We start from the raw sequence: 9183 nt of genomic DNA, 5'->3' as shown, positions 1-9183 counted from the left end.
TGGCCTTCTAGTATTTCTCAGTAGTCACAAACATTTTGGCCAGTCACATAGTTTAAAAGGAAAAGAAAACACACACACCTTAACCAGAAAATAAACAAATATGATATATTATAATGACATATATATATGACATAATATGAAACAGAAGCTAAGCAAGGAACAAAATTTTTAAGAGTAATTTGAGAGATATTCAATTGTGTTATCAGTAAAACAAGCCTTCCTAAGCTTAGAAATGCAAAACAACTGAGAGAAAACTTACTAAAATAATTCAAATCAATAGAAAGAAGAGCTGCCTACCTCTACAGCTGATGGCAAATGCTCATCTTCACAGACTTGTCAGTGCTCTTTTAAAACTTCCATGCTCTAATGTTAGTTTTGTCTACTGAACTGGTGACCTCTGCAAACCACTGCTTTAAGGTCTGATTCTCCTGTCAGGTGTTAGGAGCTGGTGTTGCTGAGCTGACCTGATTGGCACCAGCCTTCATTTACACCTGGGGAAGGGAAGGGGCGGCACACCCCCACCCCAGCAGCTGCAATCAATGGAGTCATTGCATGCATGAAACTGCCTTGTTGCTCTGAGTTTGCCAGACCAGAGGCTAAATAAGAAAAGAAACAAGCTTTGGATCTGAACTACCAAATTCTTTGGGGTTTTTTTTGTTGTTGTTGTTTTTTAAAAGCTTATAGATTTTGGGAGGAAAAGTCTTTACAGCAAAACCTTCTGTAATTTGTAGCTGCTTTGAAGGTAGAAAGGGAGGTTTTAGATCACAGAACAATCACATTATCACAAAGAGATTATTGTAAGTCTCCCATTACAGACATTGAAGTCCTTTATTTATTTAAAAAAAAATCCCCCCCCAACACTCTGAAGTTACTCCCTCATCAAACCTTCTTCTTTCCCCATCCTAATCACATGTTTGGAAACACTGATCAAGGAGAGCAATTCATTTCAGGCTGCAGTGTGCGTACAAGTCCTCATCATAGCTTGTATTTGCAAGGTATTGATTATTCTCTATTTACAGCATTGAGTGTCACAACAGGTTTATGAAGTTATGTGCTTTGATAAGCCAAGATGCAAGCTATTTTGACTTAGTTCCTCTGGCAATTATTTAAATCTTTGATTTGAACAACCCCTCAGAGGTTACGTGGCTGAAAGTTCTCATCTGAAGAATACCACTACTGTACTATAGATGTACTTGCATATTTCTAACTACTTAGTTAACCTTAAGAGCATGATAAAGTTTATAATAAACAAAAGTACACCACAGCATGATATTTTCTCAAAGCCTTTACATTTCCTGTTTCCTAAACTCTCCCTAAAGGTAACACCTTTCTTATTACCATAAATATTAGAAATCTGCACAGCCAGTACCTGTGCTTGCCATTACCAAAGCTACAAAAAGGTAGGATCATCTTCCTGCTTCTGTTAGTTACTGTCTTGGTTATACATACAACATTTGCATTAACCTTCTTAATCACACTTGAAAACTCACACTGAGTTATGCTCTGGGTCTGCCTGCCTTCCAGGATACGGGCCTGAATTCGGTCATCTTAAATGCATGTTTTCATGGTCTTTTTACCCTTATAATACTAGAAATTGTAGCACTCATATGCCTCAGACTGAATCCAATCTTTACACACCCGTACAGTACACGCCCTTAGATTGATGTTACGGTTTTCTACAAGCTTTCTTAAGTGAAAAAATTATTCTTTAAGTAGCAAAGGGTTATATGTAATTTTTTGCACGTCTAGTGTAATTTGTGCCTCAATAGTTTGCTAGGTAGGATTTCTAAACTCTTATAGACCAATTTTTTCTGAAAAGGCATGAAAAAGATCTGCAATTAGTATTGCTTACCTAAAAGCACGCACTTTAACACATTTTCTTAATTGATATACAAAATAGCAAGGGCATCAAAAGAGCCTGGAATTCTTCCTAAACTATTTTAGCAAACCAAGTCCACCATGATGTTCGGGCAAAAACTCCAAATAAGCAAAACCCTCTAAACAAACACAAAGCATTTCTAGGTCTCAAAAGACATTAATTTTCTTTTTTCAACTAAGTTTTAATTGAACTATCTACCCTGAACTGAGATTTATGACCTTTTGATAACAGTAGAAAGCTTACAGCTGGCTATTGGCATTTCTTTGTCAGTTTTTGCTGTGTCTGCTATGGAATAATACAATACTTCAAACTGAGTGCACCAAACATTAATTGAAGCAGTAATAAGCAGGCAGAGGGTATTTTCTGGACATTAGTAAGTGACCGAGAGAAGCCCATACGCTTGGGATTAACCTTAGGTGCTTATTAACAGTTAGGAAATACCCTGCATGCTGTGCTTTTTTGCTTTGAAAGATTTTAAAGAAAAATATCTCTTGTTAAGGTATTTTATAATTAACAATGGTTTTGATCAACAAATATAATACAGAAAGTTTCTAAATATTACTTATATTTTTAAAAATGTGGGTGTTTTGTATTGCCTTAGCATCATGTTCAGCATATATTTCTCAATATAATAAATTTCATCTAATTAGTGGAAAAACTCATTTACTACCCATAAAAGAACTCTTTTGTCCCTGTAGCACTATACCTACCATTTCTTCAAGAACTTTTAGAATCTAAAGGATGCATGATAGCTGTGTGTGAGACTCTAAAACCTTAAGATTTAAAAAATACAGCTATTTCCATCCTGCCTATGTTTCTGATAAGTTGCCTACTCATCTTTGTATAGCAATGAAGAGGAGGTTTCTGCCACCAGACATACAAGTTCTTGTTATCTGGCTTTAAAAAGGTATCTTGAGACATATTTGTTCTGCATGCTAAACTTAGGGTTTGTCAAACAAAAACATTGTATAATCTCTAAGCACACGCTAACAACAGAGTCCCAAGGTCCTGGACACACAAACCTGTTAACACTAGTGAAACACTGGTCTCTCTGAAGTCAACAGGAGCTTTGCAGCCAAGTTCCACAAGAACGTGGTTCATTAGTATCAGACTTTTGTATTTCATCAATTTCTTTGAACACCTATTCTGCCTAAAGTACAGAAAAATATCTTTGCAGGTTTCAGATATCTGCATGTTTATCAAACAGGTATGTTTAGGCCAGACAGCAAATACTTCTGGAGTAGCAGGTCCTGAGAAATGGAGAACACTGCAAAGCTTCACAAAAAGGTATTTTGCTATGTTGGGACCATTATGTGTTGCAAGGTGAGCACAGGACCTTCTTTTGGGCAAGTTCCCATTCCCTAGCATACTTGTCTACAAATAAGGTTTCATTTTTAATGACATAAAAATCCTAAAAGTAAGTAACCACAGTATGAAACACTTTTTCACCTTTTAAGGGAACAAGAGTTGGGATGGCAGTCATTTATTTAATTTATTTCCATTCATTCATTTCTATTGGTGGAAAACAGATGAAGGGAAAAGAGGCAGGCATTTACATTGAAATCAATAGCACTTCTCCTACCATTCCTGTTTAATTCTTCCCTGATGTATAGAAAGAGATTCCAACTATACTAGCACAGGTGTGCACATCCCATCATTTCTGCGTAAATTTTTGCCCACACAACTTTGGTGGTTAAACAACCGAATTTATGAAAGTGGTACAGGGCTCCGTCTCGCTGTGCCTATAAAGTAGCTATGGCACGTAAGAAAAGGAATTCAGCTCAGAGCCATAAACCTCATTCAGGAAGAAAGGTTTAGTTACAACATGATTGAACAAGGTATTTTACACAGTTTGCCAATCTGTAATGGTTGCATGCATGTGCTAGATTGGCATGAACTCCAGACCTTGCCCTCATCTCAGCTACCCTGGTCTCCTATTGCCTCCCCTGAATCCAGCTCTACCATGGAGGCGACCTGATCCTTACAGGACAATCTCACTTGGCTACACCTTTGAGGGCATCAAGACAAATTCTGCACCGAGTCTCAGCCCAGTCACAGTTCCCCTAATGATCCCACTCACCCCCAAGTTCTGCTATCACTTTCCCTGGATCTGCTCTCAAAGTCCTCTCAAGTTGTTCCTGTCACATACCCCAGAGGTACACAGGTCACTGCAAACCTCCTCTAAGCCCCTCATAATCCACATTTATGGAGGACGAGCTATAGGGCTTAGGGGGGGGTCTAAATAGTTTGGCTTTTTCTCCCCAGTAACACAAATTCTTGCAACTTTGCTCCCCCAAATTTCCTCACAGCTGGCCAGCTGACCTTTGGTCACCCACTTGAAGCTGCTAATATTACTCAAATCTTTGACAGGGGAAGGTGAACCAGAGCAGACGCAGGTGCAACTCAGCTCCAGTGTCCTCCCAGGGCCAATCCACCCTGTGATGCTACCAACAGTCCAGAAAACAGAGACTCAAGCTCCCATGAATCTTGTCATTAGATTCAAGGCAAGAAAGGCCACCAAAATTACCCAGAAAAAAATTTATCAATAATTGCTTACTAATCATATTTTTCTGAAGATGTCTTAGGGGTTTTAATTGTCTCTATGTAAGAGAGAAGTGTGTTGAAGTTAAGATCCAGCTCCAGTATACTATACATCGTTTGAGAATATAATATAGTTGGCCTTTGAATGGAAATTGATATCAACACATAACAACAATACAATGCAATAGTGTTCCTCTACAAACTAAAACTACCTATGAACAGGAAAAATGAACAGGCAAGCCAAAAAAGAAGGTACTAGAGTTTGACTTACAGATTAGATAGATGTGATCAACGTAACCTACAATGTAACCTTTCTTTTCTCATCCTCAGAGAATGGCTGCTCGTTGTATTTGAATTTAAGTGAACTAATTTTTTCATCAATTTTTAGTATTCACAAATGTTGTTAGTTAACGCCATACTTCCAAAACAAAAGAGGAAACATTTGTAGGGAACTATGTACAGTGAGTGCCTGTTTGCATAAGTGAATACACTCTCCCTTTTTCACCCCCCAAAAAAACAGAAGCCACTTTCCTCCTATTCCTTTTTCTCATAGAAAACACTGAAAATACTGAGCCATGTAACTGATCCTGCTGTCTGCTCTGTAATCTCTTACATGTGGGCAATAACAATGCTTTGCTTTAAATCAGCCTCATTTAGAAGGATCATAGTGATTTACACAGGTAAGGAGAATCAGTAGACAGATTCAAGTAACATTACTTAGTTAACAATAACACTCTGTTGGCATTGACACCTAAAAGCATTTTATTAACCTTGTTCTCCTTGACATGCTCTCTTTATGGGAGCAATACATAACCTCCTGTTTTCAGAGACTTCCTGGATATCTGACTACTTCACCCTCACAATTGACTGACTTTCTTGTACCTTTAACCTATGGTTTAACAAATCCTACTTGTGTCTAACCTCTTCTCAGACAGCCAGTAGGTCCAATTATGTAACTTGAAAATTTCTGCAAAAGAGGTAAGACTCCAAACTCCTTTGCTCCTATTTGAAGTCCTACCATACATCTGTCTTCCGGCTTTAAAACAATACTGTAATCCATGGTTACGGTACTCAGCAAAAAAACCCAGAGTGATCAATTACAACAAGGGAACAAACACCAAGTTCTTTCATACTTAAATCACACTTCGATATGAAGCGTAATGGCATTTGGTTGCCTTGAAAACCTGTCTTCAAAGCTAGTGAAACAGATAAGCACAGCAAAGCCAAACCAATACAGTAAAACTCTGGAGCTTAGCAGGATACCTCACACACACTTCTCCTGCATCCAGTCTATTAGCCAGGTAGAAGGATAGAGAAAGATAATTAATGTACACATTCAAATAGGGCAGAGACAGCAGGGCAGACCTGTTCCCATCTTCTCTGAAAATGGCAGAGATAAACAGCACTGGCTGCATGGGGAGAAAGTCTCATTTCATTCCCAGTACAGTACCACATCCCAGATGTCTCACAAAATAGCTGTCCAGCTGAGACTTCTTTCTCCCAGTGCCACCTCACTGACTTAGCTCTGCTTACCCACGTTCCCAAAAATTTGGGGGACCAGTTACAAAATGGGATAGTTGTGGGTACTGACAACTATAATTTGAAATTTTAGCCTGCTCCTCTTGGGAAAATGTCTCCAAATGCAAAATGAATTTGTTAATATTTTGTTTATTCTAATTTTCATTATCAATATCTTTTTTTGCTTGAATATGTCCCAGTGAAGCACATTCCTGAATTCTGTGGGTCAGTCTCATGTCTACAGAATACAAAAACCCCAAGATGGGATGTTGGACATAAGCCCTCCTGTGCACAAATTCTTGCAATATCACTATGTGGCCTCCTTATATTTAAAGTCCCTTGTAGGATAGCTCTTCAAACTTCACTGTCAGGGGCATTCCAGACACAATATTATTCAAAGGTGGTTCATAAGCTGCTTACAGATTTTTAAAATAATGTCACAGGTCTTTTTCCAAAACACACAAAAGCCAGAAGACTGAGAGTGAAGGCTGAAATAGCAGGCCTAAACTTCCTCCTCCTGTCTGTGTCTAAGCATGATGGCACGTTTAAGTGCAGACATACACCTGCAACATACCAGCACGATGAAATAAATTAAAGATGGGTTTTCAGTCCTAATCCTAATTTCATGGGGTTTTTGCAATTTAAAACACACTTCCAAACCTGTTTTTCCCCATAGTCCTTTGTAGCAATAAAATTGACATAAGGTATATAGAAGAAAGAAATTGTGTTGAAAATTGATGGAAGGTCCTATTCCAGCTCACTGATGAGATTATCAGGGATAGATCTCCCCATTTACTAGGCAACCAGATGGCCAAACAGCACTTCTTTAACATATTGATCATCCATTTAAATGGAAGGTGAACTCCTTTAATGAGATTCACAGAAGAATTTCATTCACAAAACAAGGGTCCTTCACACTGTCCTTCATTTACTATATACCCACAAGAAAAACTGGTGGAAATATTCAAAATCAAAGACAAACGATTCTCAAGAAAATGCCAAAATTAAGTTTCTGCTACAGATGTATCATGGGATTCAAAGCATTTGCTCATGCATTTAAAATTAAAATGCAACAGCCATCCCCCCTAAACCTCACCACCATTCCAATCTCCCCTGTTATATAGATAGAGAGGGCTAGCAAGGGCACATTAGCCCTTCTTCTCAGACCGATTCCTCTTTTTGCGCAGGAAAAGTGCTGGAAGTCTCATTCCAGCTGGATCTGCCGGCAGGGGAGCTGAGCCCCACGGCTGCTGGGTGGAAAGGGCAGCGGTGGGAGCCTGGCTTCTTGCTGTCACTTCTCGCTGGCTGGGCTGCGCTGGAGTTGCCCTCTGCCCCAGCATGTCATACTGACTTGTCTTCTAGTTGAGGTACAAGAAGGAAAGAGATGGCCTCTTTTACTCTGGCAATCTTGCTGCACTTTCATTAAGATGGTGCACTACAATAATTGTGGACAGAAAATAAAAATAAAATTGGAAAAAAATTGGAAAGGAGGAAACAGAACCACTGCTTTTCTCAGCCTTCTCTTGTTCTCCACATGTATCACTACAACTGCTCATTTTAGCTCTTGGGTCCCATGTTTCCAAGTGTCCTAATTTCAGGCTCCTAATTTCTACTCTGTTTTTTAAAGGAACAGGGAGAAATATATTAATAAATAAGGCCCAAACCCAACTTGAGTTAGGGCAAGGAAAAAACAAGCCAGCGTAGGACTAAGGTAATCCAGCTCCTTTGAGAATTCAGGCCAAAATTCTCATTGCCATTATAGACCTCATAGCCTCTTCCTCTCTTTGAGAGCTAGTTGACACAAACTGGGCTGTCTGCTTTGGGAAACTGTGTCACTGTAATTTACAGGATCAGACAAATGTCTTTAAAAATAGTATACAAAAGCAGTAAGATGCATACATCAGCTTCATTGCCAAGTCCAAACCCCTGCCAAGATGGGAAAGATAAATGAAACTTCTTCCCTTTCCACTGTCTTCCTTCCTGAGTACAAATAGACACGTGTGCGCACATGCACAGACACACATAGGTTTTTTTGTTTGCTATGGGCCACATGTAGCTTGCAAGGTCTCCTCAGCCAACAGACATGAGGATCAATTTTTGCAGTGAGGAAATGGAAGCACTGGTGCAGAAAACCAGTAACCCACACAACAATTTAATGAGAAAAGCGTTGATAGGGAGCCTTACTATTAAAACAGAGCATAATACATGAGTACAGTCCTAACAGCACTCAAAAGGAAGAAATCAATGTATACACATTCTCTCACAGTTAAAGTGATTTGCAAAAAGATAAACCTCTAAAGGTGTACTGGAAGACCTGCCTCTTGTTTCAGGAGCTTTAAAAGCTAGCGTAGAGAGCAAACCTGGTGACTGATGGGTCAGTATAACTATTTGTCAGTTTGAAACACTTCTCAAAACTGAGAAAGGAATCAACATGCTGCAGGTATACTGATCTTCCCCTCTCACATGCCCAAGAAGCCATAAAGGCCTTTCAGATTTCAGCATTGTCTTGGAGAACCTTCCCCAGCATGATAATCTGCCATGACTAATAGAATAAAATTATGCAAACCCCCCCTCCACCCACCCCACCCCTCCCCACCCCCCCCCCGAAAACATATTAAATAAACATTTCTGTAAATTCCCACCCACAAATCCAGAAACATCAAGAGTTAGAATAATCTTCAGATGGAGGTTGGACTGTTTCTTCTAGGCTGTGTTAATACCTTACAGTTGGCAGCCTGTAAGAAGGGCTTCAAATAAAGAGAGAATAGCACATGCAAAAGCTATGGCCTAGGAAACAACTGAAAGAAAGGTTTAAATTTAAGCCCTGTGGACAAGGAAGTTTATACTAACACACACAAGTTTAGATTTTGCTGCTGTAGAGGACACCTTTTGCCTTTATGCAGCATTGCAACTCTACCAACTTCAGCACTGAAAAGAAGCTGTTGAGCAGAAAGCTGTGAGGAACCAAAGCTCAATGCCTACTGTCAGGTCTCTTGCCCCAAGGATAACTTTGATAAACTTTGAGGACGTTATTATGACAACCAGGCAAAAAAATTCAGGATTACCAACACAGAGCAAAAGTCAGGTGCAAAATCAACCTAAAAATTTTTTGCAAGTGCAAAATACTAGACCAGTATACCAGTGCAAAAATATTTCATAAAGCTGTAGACTGCAATTAAATTTTATAAATAGTTTTTCTCATCTGAGACTTGTTTTATGTCTTGGTGAGGTTTTTAATAAAAAAT

The sequence above is a fragment of the Chroicocephalus ridibundus genome, chromosome 5, assembly GCF_963924245.1.
Source record: "Chroicocephalus ridibundus chromosome 5, bChrRid1.1, whole genome shotgun sequence".
Lineage (NCBI taxonomy): Eukaryota > Metazoa > Chordata > Aves > Charadriiformes > Laridae > Chroicocephalus > Chroicocephalus ridibundus.
The sequence above is the reverse complement of the archived record's forward strand: the minus strand, read 5'-3'. Positions refer to the sequence as shown.